A 16,518-nucleotide genomic window follows, 5' to 3' on the forward strand; every position below is an offset into this window, starting at 1 on the left:
CGTCTTGGCTAGAGAATCTGTTTTATACGTCCAGATTTTGCGTGGTATTCACGACTCAGTTGAAGGAAAACAATTCCCGTCTAACGAATTAATCTTTTGTAATAATTTTATAGTTAAACAATAATATTTGCGTTTCGGAGCTTTCAAACGTATTTGAAAAAAGAATGTTTCATGAACATCTAATTGCTTTCGACACTATTCGCCGTGGATTTCAGCATATCGTAAGTGTACCATACCACATTTTTAATTCTTCAAATAATTGTGAACATTCATATAACAGCCTTCCTACAAAAAATAATAAAAACATGTATATATTTACTATAATTATATGTGTATTTTTCTAATGTACTATTATTTATTATTTGTATACTTTAAAATATTATTATTATTATTTTAAATTATCATAAGATGTAATATGTATTATTATTTGCATACATTTCGTTTAGCATAAACAAGTTTTTAAATGAAAAAATGAGTATTTACTTTTAACGAGTTTATTTTTCAAATAACCATCACGTTCGTTCAATAGAGGTTCGACGGTAGTTACAGGACAACCCAAGAATCTTGTTTGCGGTGTTCAAGAAAATCATGTCGTAAAATATTATAAAAATAAATCTGTACAAAATACAAGATATTTCATGACGCGTACACATAATGTTATTGTTGTTTGCACCCCGTTGGTGCGTAAAACGATTTTCCGCATTGTACAATCTGCGAGTGTTATAAGTTATTAACAGCGTCCATAACACTTAGTGCGTACGGTGGATGCCAACAATTATGCAAATTGAAAAAAAAAACACATTCAATATCATAATAGACCAACCTGCTCCGTGAACTTAACAGTCGAGCAGGTGATCATTAAAATAATTATTTCGGTAAAACTGCGAACGGTAGACAAGAAGACTGTGAATTATACACAGTAAAATATGCTAATGGGATTTACCAGAGTAATAAGATGCGGTAAACGCGGTCCGCGGTGCTGTGTCAATCGTCGGGCGAAATTGACTCTACGTGTTCGAATTGCGCGCAAAAAAAATAACACGTCACTCGTTCGCAGTAAGGACTTCATGCGACTCGATCTGCAGTTCGAGGAACGTAAAACACTCCTGCGTACCTGACGATTTTTGATCGGTTGATATCATAATAATAATAATAATAATTATAATAATGCTTTGGCGAATATATTGGTCTATACTGATTACGGCGCGTGATTAATCGTATAATCAATATCGTAGTTTGAGTACACTTCACCTTACGGCAGCTATTTGCGGTACGATTATACTTGTGTCTTTTTTTTTTTTTTACGCTCAATTATTTACTGGCTGATCCCTGCAGTTTACATTGCACGTGATGAGATTCACTAACAGTTCACGACGAACAAGAGAACACTACCGTTCGACGGTATAATTAAACGACTCGAAAAATTTACCGCATGCCAACGGGAATAATACAATTGAGTTCAAACATAATTGAAACGCTACAAATTATACACTGACGCAGGAATAGTCGCGTTGACATTATATTATAGGGACGTCATAAAATGTGGGGACTTTGCAGAATAAACGTGCGGAACGAGAAGGAATATCAGAACTAATCAGAATAGAATTCGGGAGAGTCGATTTGATGAAACCGAATACGGCAAAGAAACGTCTGCGTTCAGCGAGGATCCGCAGTCCGAGAGTCTCGGCGACAGGAGAGCAGTCGTTAAAAAAAATAAAATAATCCCTACATAACGAAGTAGATACACGAGAGAAAAACAAAAAAAAAAATTACTCTACCCGCATTCAAGTTGTCGACTCAAGTCAACAGCACTCGTAGGATTTCAGACGACAGATCGATCAGTAACCAATAAGATGCGAGACACAATATAAGGATTCGAATAATTCCGAGTGCTGGAAATCTTTTAATCGCCACGTACTCGGGCACAAAACCACCAACCGTCGAAATGCGCTCACGTCGGATTAAGATCACCGGTTGATACGCAAACCTGTTAAGTGAGGCCCATTATTTTTTCGAAGAAATTAATTTTTTTTTTTTTGAATACGGAACACGTTCAACATACTGGTATTAGAAATATCGGAAAATAATCCGTATCATAAAGCTGTATTTATATTCCTGATAATATTCGTGAGCAACCTCGAATACGGAATTGGATAGAACAATAAATAAAAAATGTAAAAAAAAAAAAAACATTTTTAAAAATATTTACACAGAATTTACTAACTAACTTTTACAGTAATAATTATTACTAAGACAATCAAATCATTATCATAGAAGCCATGCATTTTATCACGTTTGAAATTTTCACTCGAAATGTGCGACATTCGGTGCGACGTTTAGGAAAACATTTTAGCACGACCTCGAAACGTGCACAAAGTCGTCGATGATTTCTATACTTTGTTTATATATATATTTATATGTTTATATTTTTTTTATTCTTCATGATATTGATCGATTTAAGTGTACAATACATTTTGGCAATGAACATTACAATATCGTAAAATCGAATCCGCATCGTGTTGGTTCAAATTATATTTTATTAGAACGCAATGGAAGAGGCATGGAAAATTCCAATCGATTGCTTGTGTAGATAACGCGAACGGGATTACGCATTACGCACGATAGAGTGGCACATGCGAAGACAATTATGATACGATGCGTTGTTGCGAAACCGTGGAGAAGACGGCCGAAACGCAATATAAATCGTCGGATGAAACAACGGAGAGTGACTCCCCCGCGCGAGATAAAAAAAACCAAGTAAAAATAATTTTTTCTCGCAATCGTAAACCTATTCCCGTACACTATTATTGTACAAGATACACGTATTGCAGTGATCTTTTTTATTTTTCTCATCAATAACCCGAGACACTGTGTGCAATGTTCCCGGCCCGAATGACAAATGGTGCAATCGATTCGCAATCGTACATGTTTCCAATTTTCCGCAATACAGATCATTGCGAACGCGCGTTTTCCGACGAAACAAATCGCTTTGTTTTTATCGGCACGGTGGTTCCATGTTCGGCTTTAACAATATTCGCTACACCAGTGGTACTCGAACTGTGGTATTGCGTACCCCTTAGGCAAACCTTTATATTTAAATCATTTATGCGGAAAAGGTTATTCAAGCTTAAAAGTAAATATACAAGCAAGTTAAATGTTGAAGATTATTTAAGATTGTATTTTACTAAATTAGAACCCCAATATCAATCAACTGTGCCAACAAAAACAAGCTAACCCTTTTCACTATTTATTTTTTTTTTGAAAGTAAACTCTTTTTGTTTTTAACATTTTTTGTGTATTAGATTTTAATGAAATAAAAATGTAATTAAGTTTTTACAATTTTTTTTATATTTATTTTAGTTTTTCTGACTAAGAAGGGGTATCCAAAAAAGTTTATTGAAAAAAGGGTACATTGTTTATAAAAGTCCGAGAATCCCTGCGCTACACTATTGTTTTCGCAACATTTGCTGGTCCCGATGAAAATCTTTTTAAACTATCTGTACACTGCGGTGTCGGCCAATCGGTGTGGTAAGGGGAAATAGAAAAATAAGTAAGTAAGTAAGTATTCAGCGCGATTACAGAGTTCAATAGCAGCAGTATCGATTGACTACAACGACCGAACCGTCGGTAGGGAAACCGTTCATTTTACTCGTTCGCGTTGTGCGCAGGACACAAGTTTATCCGTGCGGAGGACACCAGGTGGCCTCAACGAGTGTCGCGTCCGACGTGACGTTACAACGGGTTCTATTCCTATTCGAAATGTAATTGCTGTGCTTGAAGGTAACGTCCACCGAGTGTCAAGCCATGCTACCACGACCCTTTCAGAGTGAGGAATACGCAAAATTTTTCCGAGCGATATCGATCGTACGGCGTCCGTTTTATTCGGAGATTTTTTATAACTACTCCACATCGTTATGCACTTAAACACGCCATCGTTGATTTTTACGAAATATTCGCGATTCCGTGCTTACAGCTGGTAAGAATAATAATAAGCGCAACATTCAGCGCTATTTTTCATTTCCGAAACGCTTGAAGTTTTCCGTATCGCGTTTGAAAAAAAAATTAAAAAAAAAAAAAACAATTTTATCGTGGCATACAATCGGTTGCAGCTGATTAGCTGAACGCGACCGCCGCCGCGCATAATTCAAACATTATCAGCTCGTTTCCCCGGTTGTTTTGACTTACGCCGGGAACGTTTTCGAATTCGTGCGCGTACGTGAGAGGTGCGGGCGAGAAAAGTCGATTACACTCATTTTGCACCGTTTTTACGATGACGGTGCACGCGGCAGGTATTGTCGCGCGCGTAAATCATAAAACGTCCAAACCGTTCCGGGTTAGTTATTCCGGGGAGACCGTCACGCGAGACGCTTACGATCGGTTCGCAGCAGCAGTGCTCGGAAACGATTTCCGAACGCTTTTATAGCGTCGTCGTTTTCGGTTGTTCCCGTGAGCACGCCCGAGCGCCGTATGCAGGGGCGGAACTAGGGGGCGGAAGACGGGAATTCATCCCCGGGCGTAAAATTTTAGAGGGTGTAATTTTCATAATTATCAACATCTAATTTGATATTTTTAACTTTGTTAAATGCTGTTATTACGTTAAAACTCAATAAGTATGAATGTATATTAATTGTCAGTTAAACAAATTTATTAATTGTAATGAACAAAAATCATAAACATAATATCAATCACGGATTTGAATATTTGTACGCGAGATCATCGTAGAACGTTTCGGTGCGTCCGCATGCTCAATATAGGTATATTTAAATATTTCCGTACAGCGTTTTAGTGACTATAATATTTTACGAATTAAATTAATCAAGTTGATTGTGCAAACCGGGTATTGGATAATGAACATATTTTAGCATTGTATCATGATTTATTTTTAAATTTTTTTAGTCAGGCTTTGATTGGTTTTGAACGTTCGAATGAAACCAACGATCGCGTGATCCAAATTATGGCCGTTATTGCATGAATTCGTCCGGACGGCTGAAATCGATTTGTTCGAGCTTAGTGGTCACGTCGCAACGGTTCGACGGGAGGTCGTTCCTCATGTGCAGTAAATTACGTTCTCCCCGAAGCGACCGTATTGTTTTTATTCAACAGGCCGAGCAGACGATTTCGCATCACGGGATTTAACAAATATCATAACCGGAACGCGGACGGTGCATCTCCGTTTAAAATACGTATATCACATTGTTGTTCGTCCGTAAGCAGGTGCATCGGTTTCATAGGTTTTCACTCGGACCGCCGCGGAACATCCGAGTACAGGAAAAATAACTTTCGACGCGTCCGCGAGCAATAAGCCTTCACGCCAAATCTACATGCGCTGTTAATCGCGTATCGATATGTTGCTGCAATGTTCAACGAAATTTGCCCGACGACGTGTCGAAAACTTTTTAACCATTTCGACCGCGATGAAATTTAACCACTTTGACGTGAACGATTACCGTCCAATGGTCGACGATATGTTACCACAACATCGAATTCTCCCGTGCACCATGATAAAACTGTCTGTAGTATCACTTTCGTTTACCTATTTACTTGGTAAAAGTTTGAGTATAATATAAAATAAAATAATAATATCGTTGAACAACGGCTAAAGAGTATTTTTTTACGAGATAAGTATACAATTGGTGCAATGAATATGATGTGGCTTTACGTAAACAAAGAAGTTTGTCGATCTCGATTTTCCGATTTTTATTAAAATATTACGTTGGCATAAGGTAAATTATTTGCAGCGCTTTAGGGCTGCTATATGGGCTTATAACCGTTATTAACAATCGTGAATTACTATTCGCAATATTGTTCTCCGCATATGAGGCTATTGTATTACCTACTGCGAGATAACATAATTTTGTTAAATTATTAGATAGTTTACTATAGTAATAACTGAATAGAAATACAATTGGCTAATGCGATAAACGGCTCAAAGTCGTATACAATCGCATAAACGATCATTTATATTTCCTTCGATTGTATAACCTAAGACGACCGGTCGCATCTCTGCAGCTTACTGCCGTAATTCGAAATGCTCGATATCTAACGAAAACCGAACGTAACTGAACAATAATCGAAAGTTATAACAAAACAAATGCGTGTTAAATGTTTAGAATTTGTCGGAAGGTTTCAAAACAAATTTCATCAACTCTTCGCGTTCGTAGACTTTTTGACACGTGATTCCCTCGCAAGCAACAAGTGAAATTCGTTTATTGTCGGAAAAACTTATTATATTATTGTTACTATTATTATCAAGGGCAAACTAACAGGACGGGTAGGTGGCCATATCCACCACCCAGGCTTTCGGGAAATATTATGGTTGAGCCTCAAGCCAAATTTGTTATTGTAACATCGGCCGCTTGTTTGCTAGTCTATATAACCCAGGCCTTCGGGGTCTTAGTCCACTTCTGATTATTATTATATTACATATCGTTTATTATGTATGTGCTACTGGATACAAGTGGTCAATCGGCCAAATTAACCGATTGTTCACTGGAGTACGCGTTCGGAGTCTGGAAATGTACTAGTGCTACATGATTTCATCTATATCCGGCTGCGGGTGGAGACGATCGAACAATGCAAATTTTACGGGAATGTTCTTTTTATATATTTTCCCCCCTAAACGGCGTGTTGGACAGTTTCCAAATTAGAACATAGTATTATCTAGCTTGTATTTCGAATAGTTCCGATAACAAAACCTTTTGACATATCGCGAAACCAAATAAATAGTGCATAGTGCAACTCACGATTGTAAGTAAAAACGCTCAATACGTCTGTGTATTATAATCGTTATGGTCTCTATTTTTTGGAAAACAATGAAATAGATTTTTGGTTTTGAAGAAAAAATGTTATTATCAGTTTTTCTGCGAACGGAACAGTTGTCGATGATAACGACGTTCGAAACAGTAAATTTCTCATAAAAATATCACTCGTCGTACGTTTCTGATATACCTAATCCCTCAGTGGCATTGAAACGAGAACGATGTACATTTTATTACTGCTCGTAAACATACTCTTACCGTTGCACTGTACGTGATAAGTGAACGTTAACGGTTAAAACTAAGTATCGAATGAAGTTGGTAAATAGATGAATAAATAATAAAATTACAGAAGCGGATAATATCTAAGATCTAACATTTAGATACGGAAAAAAAAACTAAAAAACCAAAACTGACGAACTAATAACAGTTGCCTGCGCAACATAGAGAGCGTACGCGACACAAGCCGTACGATTCGCCATCGCGTTGGTCGCGTAACGTAATCGCGAGCCAACGGCATGATCGGATTCGGAGAGTGCGCGTGCCGCCGCGTTCTGATTGGTCGGACGGCAGTTGACGACCGGAACCGAACCTGGCCGAACGTGTTCCGCAACGTATACGGTGCAAACGATGAAATTATTCTGCACTCAGTTCGTTCTCGATGAAGCGACTCGCTCGTGCGGTCGTCAGACCGCTGCACCAAATGCAATGTTCAACGCACATCACTTCGACGTTCAAAAAACAATTACGTGTGTTCGATCTTCTACAAAAAAACTAATGCGTTGGATGGACATGATTATTCGGTTCCGTTTGAGTACAGTTCACCAATTTTGCCGAAGAAAAAATAATCTAAAAGTTTGAAACTACAGATGGGATGTTCGACCGTTGAAGATATTTCATTTTATCGGATTTCAAGCGGTTATTATTTCACGTCAGGGTTCGCAGCTGGGTAAGTACACGCTTACATTACCTATTAGTGATGGGAATGAAATCCGGATTTCGAGTTTCGAATTTCAAGCTAGAAAATCCGGATTTCGGATTATTGAATTTGAAAATTCGAATCCGGATTTTTTAATTTAAAAATCTGAGATTCGGGTTTATTATTGAAAATTTCTGTATTCTAATCATATAGCTTTTATTACACCACTTTTTAGTCGTTATTTTAATTCTAGGACAAAATTATGGTGATCTAAATAAGATATCTTAATAATTGGTAAACACTTCAAATCTTACGTACTATTATTTTGGAGACTAATTGGGATAACTTGGATAAGCTTGGATAACTAATAATAACTAACATTTATTTTATGTTATCTAACTTATATATTTAATATTACACAAAAACATATATGAGTTTCTTAATTAGTTTAGGTCAAAATATCATTTAATTTTGAGGATGTTTAATTATTTTGTATTTACTATAAATAGTTCTTGAAAAAACACTATTTCAATGTTTTCAAATCCGAAATCTGAGTTTACTGTAAAATTCGGATTCTGGATTTTTTCCATCACTATTACCTATTGCTAATGCTCCTAATTTCACGTATTCACATGATTTCTACTCCGACACGTATTTAGTAATTCGCGTGTAATCATACGTATTTTATTTTGTTACATTCACGAGTTCACGATATCCGCGTACGCGTATGTTTGTAATCACTTAAAAAGTAAAGCCACTGATTGAGATCGATCATGAACTACGGTGTTAGAATGATTTCAATGAATAAGACATTATTTGATGGTGCCTTGATCTGAGAATGAATTTGATTTGCACACACCGAACAATGGTTGAACCATTAAGCGTCAACATAAAATGGTATTATTTATATAACGCGCACGCATATTGCTTTCGTCCACGAGAACGGCGTAATTTATGGTTTATTGAATAAAACCATAATCGCCTTGTTGTTTTGAAAACAAAATGCAACACAAGCGTGTAGGAATACCGTACCGAATGCGTAATAATTGTCACAGGTACCTATTATTGTGGGTTAGTGCAAAAAGGGTTATATACTGCCGTAATTTAAATTATTTGGCCGATTTCATTGTAATTAATCACAAAATGATTCATATAATAATAAAAAAAAAAAAAAAAATGTAATTAAATAACATCATTTTTTGAGTAATACGTAAAATTTAAAAATTGTATATGAAAAATAAAAATTGGCCAATTCAAAACTTTTATTCTTGAACATTATCATAGTTACGACATTTGGCCATTCTTGCACTAAACCATATATATACTTGCACTGTGTATTATGCGTTTTAACTTTTCAACTTGAACACGACGTCGTGTAACGCGCCTGTTGCGTGTCGCCGTTCACTTGACAAGCCCCATGCTGACCGGTGTTGCGTGTAAAAAAAATATGATATATTATGGTATTTTCGCGTTATACGTTATAGAAATGTAATTTTTATTTTTTCGGACATCACATCGACAACGCCGAGGGCGTCGCGGGTCGGGCATACGGTATGATGATAATGATATTAAAATGATTTATCTAACACACCATGCACCTGCATGCTTCGTCGTACGTTTTGCATGGACATCCGAGCGGTTTCGGTGTATTTTTATTCATAGTGATAAATCATAGGTATTATTATTCTCGAACACGTCGTTTTTACTGTATTATGTACTTTAGCGCGCAGCAGTCTGACGTTACGTATATACGATAGTAATAATACACTAGCAACATTTTTCCTTTTAATAACAATTATAAATTATACATCGAGCTCGTCCCATTTTAAAGCTTTAACTCTGTAATTATTCAAATTCTATTTTTTTTTCTTGTTTACCGACAACCGTAAATTCGATCGTTTTTTTCTGTTTCTCGAACGATGCTAATTTTATTATAATTATTATTACAATCGGTGCCTGGTGTTGTTTCTATGAAAATCGAACGAATGACAACAATTTCCGTGAATTTTCCATAAGTAGTGGATGACTACGGGAACCAACTATTCGTATAAAATAACTTAGAAACGAAATAATGAAGTATAGTGGACACGTCTGATCTATCGATTTCTTCAGACAGTTGTTGGTGTCACAAATTCCGTCGATAACCGGTCGCATTGTTTACGACACAGTAGAGGCACACGCGCGACATGTCAACGTTTTCGTTTTCACACAAACAGATTTTATTTTTCTCTTGTTAAGCAAACGAAGTGTACAGTGCAACATTTTATACGTTTATATATCCTTGTCAGTCGAAAGATAAAATTAACTAACGTACATGGTAATGCGTGTATACTCGAATTATACGACTAGGGTTTTTCACGAATAAAGAATATGTCTTATGTAATAAAACGTGTTTAAATATAAAAACATGTAAATACATTATTCTTACGTCAAATTTAATTTATTTCCAGAAGTGGAATGTCTTAGAATATTATATCTTGCAGAGGCTGCATGTTTTTTGCGGTGAATTAACGCCTCTAGAAATTAGATTAATAGTAACTTTCTCAAAATAATATTAAAATTGTGTAAATATATATATATAATTAAAATAACATTCACTCACTCACTGATCAGTATACAGCTAAAATTTTCATACCAATTCATTTTATATGTTAAATGATTTTACATATTGCTACATGTACTCGTATTTGGTAGAATAAAAAAGTATTTTTTGAAAATCGCAATTTCAATTTGACTAACAATTTTTAACTTTGTAGAGCGCTGGATGTCAACATTTTTAATTTTATTTCCTGGGTTGTATTCGATTTCATTTAATGTGATTATTTTAATAACAACCAAATGAAGTAGATGTATATATAGGTATACATTTAATATAAATAAATATAATACACGACGATTGTGCGTTTTTCAAACTTTAACCTATTTTTTTTTTTTTTTTTATTATCAAAATAGTAATAGTAAAATAGTAAAACATCTTCTAGGTGATTCCGGATAATTCAGCGAGTCATCTTCAAACATGTAGTATACTATTTTACGAAATAAATACGCAATGCATTTCCGAACATCGTAGCAGCATAGAACAATGAAAAAAAAGGAGCGTATGTACAGCAGCGGCAAAGAACGTCTTTTTAAGCCCGAGAAAAATATTGAATCTTTTATGTCATAAATACCCATCAACACACAACACACACACACACACACATATATATATATATATATATATGTGTGTGTGTGTTTGTGTGTATATATATATATATATATAAGTTATACTGGTTGACAATTTTACAGCTTGATTTTTTAATAAATATTTACAAAATGCAACAAAATTATGCATTCATAAAATACCCGCACACATTTTGATCGGTATTTCATGATATTTTAAAAATATAAAATATTTCAATGCAAATCTAACCAGATTTTCACAACTAATTTACTTTACACTATTTAACCTGAAAAAGTTCAAAATAAATATGAAAATCGACTCCTTCCTTCGTTAATTAAAATTAATTAATTTCGAAACAATAATATTCTGTTACGATGTATTGCAGTTTCCTATGTTTTCCTGATATTATTATTGTTATCCAAAAAAATACTAAGCTTCGACAGACTTATTGGATTCTGTTACACATCAACATTGAAAACATCATCTTGAATATCAAAGATAAAGAAGCGTAAGATTAATGTTTGTAAATAAAACTTGCAACTATTGCGAATTTTCTACAGGTGGATGGGTATAAATTAAAATGATAGCAACTGATTTGATATTTTTCCAACCAGTGCATTGAGAACGTTTGCAAATTGCTTCATATGTTGCTTTGAACGAAAATAATGTGGAAGACAGTTTTAGTTTTATTCTTTTGATGTGCGGTCTGACTACTGTGCGGGGGTATATATATTATATAGTATTATTGCTCTCAGTTCTTCGCATCGTAATACATAATTTTGCCCGGGTAAACATGCGATGACTGGTATTTTACTTTTTATACCTTACTTCTACTACACTGTATTATTTTATCATTTTGTTCTGTTGACATTGAAATATCCGTCTGGTGAACACGGAACAACCGCGTTATGTCAGTAAACTTCTTGAGACGCACACAATAGATTCCTTTCTAAACGAAATTCTTTAATTTTACAACAATGCAGTTCGGGTTCGTAAGGAAATTGAAAATGTTTCGAGTGGTTTTCATAGAACTGTCCGAAAGACGTCGTTTATCCTTTTCGGAGGTGGTCGAGCATTGTGTACGAAAACGACCGCAATTTCTACAGTGTTTTCCGATTCACTTGAATAATTCGTCTCTCACATTGATCTTCGTTCTTCCCGTTAAAAACTCTCATAATTACTCTTATATATAAAGGTTGGTATAACCAAATACTACTGGATTCAGGGGCAGTGTGAAGTGGTATGTTTATGTAACCCAGGACCATCATTGTATTGTAACTGATTAACAGTCGATTAGAAAGAAAATGAACATAAAATTAAATTACTCTTAATTCCAAATATAATAGTGTCATAGAAAAACAATATAATATGCATATACAGACATTATTGGACGATGTTAAAATATAGTTGTTTATACTACATATATAATATACGAAATCGCACACATGAATTAAACAATAAAGTCCTATAATTTTTACATAATATGTAATTTTGAAATATTGTTTACTGTGTTTTTGATATTTCACATAACACATCCTCAAATTTGTTGAGAATTAAATATTTTCGTTGAAAAATAAAAGTTTTGTTTGTAACAATATTTTATTACGTATGTTTATTCTTTATATCTAAGAGAATCCCCCTTCCCCAATTATCACGATAGTCGGGCAAGTGAGCACTATTCTTGTGTACCTACCCCTTCATATGTACATGTTTTATCTTTTGTTATTTATTATTTCTTATTTTCCGAGGGCCATCACTGTGTGCTTGAACCTTGGCAGCAAGGTATATATTATACTCCGCGGAAGTTTCATGTGATGCTCATAGCGTTACTTCTTTCCGACAACCGAATTTCCTCTATGCGAATGTGAATTATGTATGCATTTCGCTACATATTACATATATTTTCAGAAGTTTTTTCACCACGTATATATATTGTAGGAGGTTCAGAGAGCTTTTGTGACGTGATACGTGGTCCGCAGTGCTACTTTCACAAAAAAAAAAACCTTCAAGGCGGATATAAACACGCGATCGTGGTGCACGCATGAGTGTATCCCGACAACGAAGAAGACGAATGTTTACAGTATGTACAATCGTATGAGAATGCATTTTGCCATATGAACCGTACACGTTTCCACTGAACTCTGCAGAATTCGAGTAGATGCGACTGCGACAAATTTGAAAAATAGAAAAACCTAACCTTATTTTATTACAATTATTTTTCATGTACTCCACCGATAACTCCGTACAGGATGTATAGAAAGTCGTAATATTACATTATATATTTTGTTATGGATTTTTAGGATCCATCTGTTACATGTTTATAATCTATGTTTATAACGATAAGAATGCTTTAATAATTGATTCTCAACTCTGTAAATCACGTGTTTAAACTGTTGGTTTGTTTCATCATACACAAATATCATTGCACAGTATTGTTTTCTCGCATTTTCAGCATGTTAATTAATTTTAAAAATGCATTTTCTGGGAAACATAACCACGTTAATTTTGGTCGTTTTGCGGACTCGTAACGTGATAAAAAGTGTTCGCGTAAATTATTACGTAAACCTATATATGTATAATATATATTATAAAAGGTTGAGACATTTTTCAAATACATTTGTGGGCGTTGATGAGGGTAAACTCACTTAAAGTGCACAATAATGTCTTCGGCTGCGGCGGCGGGAGCAGCGATAGTGGTGGTTGGGAAGAATTTCGAGCTAAACTTCCGGCAAGTTTAAAATTATTTTGCAGAACGGCCCAAGTTTTGCCCTTTGTGATGTCAACCAGGAATTATTATCTTTCGTGCACTGCGGTATAACATGTAACGTACAACTATAATATATAGTTAAAGATTTGTTCCTTTTATTTGCGTATGATTTTGATGAAATGTTCAGAATAATATACTCAATGCACAGTACGTTCTGTACGTTGTGTTAAACGGGAACAATAACTATACTCTTTCAGACGTACGATTTCACCGTGTTCTGTGCGTGGTATACATAATATATTATATTTCATGTGTGGTACTCGGAAAGTGCACGTAATGTAACAGTCACAACTGTGGTTTTAGCCTATAAATATGTATTCGGCCAAGTCGTCTTACTCGGCGAACACGTGACCTTTTATGAACGTTCCTTCGAGGGCACACCAACTTTGCTTAACAAACATTTCTAGTAGTTTATCGGAACCATAAATTACACGGTACCGGTTGTACACAGTGGTACACCGTTATCAAGTTTTAATAGATATAAGCTTTGAAATACTGAGCTCCTGACAACGTTTTAAGTATATTTGCACATTGGATTTCGGCTTCGCGATAAATTGTTTCCTTTTTATAATTCAACTTTATAATTTACACTAATAATCTTTAAATGAGAAATGACATGGCTAGAACGCGCTAATAAAACTTCAAATATTACTATTTTATAATATTAGATGATCAATTTATGAACCAATTCAGGGTGGTCCAGAAAATTATTAGAGCTTTGAGCTAGTAGTGTATAACATCTTCAAACTACAATCGGATTGGACGAGTACGTGTAGTAATCGTAAACTTGCAAATCTTAATACAATTTTACAAAATCGAATAATATGAACGATTGTAAAAGTTTACGGAAAAAAAAGCTAACAATTCGTGACACAACAGTATTTATTCTTACATTACACTATGGTCCAGGTTCAGTTATGACACCCATAACGAATTTAAATGTGAACATGAATTGAAAATACACATTAAATTAAGTCGTAATATTTTATTTGACGAAACGAACACTCGATATTCAATTTGGTTAAAATTATTTGTAATGAACAATAAGTATGTTAGGTAACCTAAATGGGAAAATCGTGTATTTCACATGTACGGCTAAAAATACGAATCTAACAATTATTTATTATTTGTATAATTCTATACCCGAGTATTGTTGTTTATTAATGACATCTTTATGTTTATACTATGTTTGAAATCTTTTATGAAAATCTATATCGAAACCATGTTTTTTCTCTCGAATATTCGAATTCATCAACACGTATTGGAAAACAACCCACTTTTTGACAACATTTCAAACCGAACCTCCCGATTTATCATCATTTAATTTTGAAAGATGTAAGCACGAAAACTCTAAATTATTATTATAAGTCTGATCAAAAAGAGCAGCCAAATAGAAATACTATTGGATCAGCTCCGTTGTAAGTAAGCCCACTATGCACATAATATACTCATAAGTCTCCTATTCTAAATGTAAAATTTCCGAGTTGTCGAACACGACTCGTTCGAAATTGGAAATGCGTATTATTGGATTTTCTCAGCTTCTATCCCTTTCTATATTTCTCTATTTTCTCTCCTCGTACAAAAATAAGCTCAAAAGTATGACGGCACTATCCAGCTGTCAAACATAGTATATCGTACAAGAAGTTTGAAACAGAAACTCACTCAACGATGAGTAATAAGAAAATGCAAATAAAAATTGGATTTTATTTTGTTTTTCGAAAAAAAGTGGATTACAGCTATAACGATGTAGAATACGAGTCGTGCTCCCATTAAATCTACTGTTTCTTCACATTTATTACATCTGTAACACATTTATAATACCAAAAAGTATCAATTATAATTGACTAGGTATAAATAAATATGCGGGAAGGGCTTTTAAGGGTTCACACCTCCTCCCCGTTCTTGAAATTCTCAGCAAAACCAATAATAATATATTTAATCTCGTTGTTTCGAAATTACATGACCAAACACTTTATAACCCAAGTAGGTAAGACATCATTGACTGATATTTAAATAATAAATAATGCATTTTTTTGGTAACGACCCAACCGCGCCGTATACCTTTATTGGTACGATTACGTATTGCAACAGTTATTTGTAATCGTAGAAACCGTCTGCGTTTTACATATATATTATGGAGATAGGTGCGGTGAAGTTTTCGCGAAAATAATAGTTTTCTATACGCAGACCACTGTACGGAGCGAAATCGAATAAGTACAACAGTTCTCGGCCAGAAAACTGTGAAGTGATACATTAAAAATATACACTACGTACATTGTGCATACGTATTACGCGAAGGAATACAAAACTCATATACATACACACTCACGCATACAATCACATTTTCCGTGCTTCCCTTCAATTCGGCCGTGTTCATAAAATATTAATATCCAGACGTATTTCCAAAGTATTACACGTGTGCATGTAAAGGAAGGGTAAAGCATTAGGACGCAGTAGAAGGTATATACTACGATATTACAATACACCAATAAGACCATATTTTTCACGCATAACGCCAGTATAAAGTGCAAAAAGACGACGAACGCAATAGTACAAATTATAGTTTACTACCGCGCGTTGCCGAAATGACGTGCGAAGTACATTAAGACGCCAACTGATCACTGACCGTTTCAATGTGAGTACAAATGTCTATGTGTTGCACGTACTGTTATCAATTATTAATACTCTTCCCGGAGCGAATATTATGTGTAATATATGACATATTACATTTTGGTGTTTTTACGTACAGTGTTGTTTCACAAGGGCTTCCTTATCGCGATGCTATCTTCTGCCGCGTAGAAAGTATATCGAAACAATATAAAATTTTGATTTTCAATTATGAATTTAGTGCGCAATCATTTTCATTAATTTATAAGTATGCATTACTGAAACAAAGATATGAATCGATTATATT

At 34.7% G+C, this 16,518-nt stretch overlaps 1 protein-coding gene across 2 annotated transcripts in view; it reads left to right on the plus strand.

The window, feature by feature from the left end:
• Positions 1-16,518, plus strand: part of LOC112687470 (frizzled-5-like) — a 92,403-nt gene that overhangs the window by 30,812 nt on the left and 45,073 nt on the right. Inside the window, exon 1 of one of the 2 annotated variants that reach the window (XM_025560192.1) lies at positions 7,629-7,704. The exons of the other annotated variant lie outside the window; for it this stretch is intronic. The gene's annotated coding sequence lies outside the window, so the exon portion shown is untranslated. Of the gene's footprint in view, positions 1-7,628; positions 7,705-16,518 lie in introns of those variants that run through there. 2 annotated transcript variants of the gene reach the window in all.

The sequence above is a fragment of the Sipha flava genome, unplaced genomic scaffold (genome assembly GCF_003268045.1).
Source record: "Sipha flava isolate LNK unplaced genomic scaffold, YSA_version1 34_pilon_pilon, whole genome shotgun sequence".
NCBI lineage: Eukaryota > Metazoa > Arthropoda > Insecta > Hemiptera > Aphididae > Sipha > Sipha flava.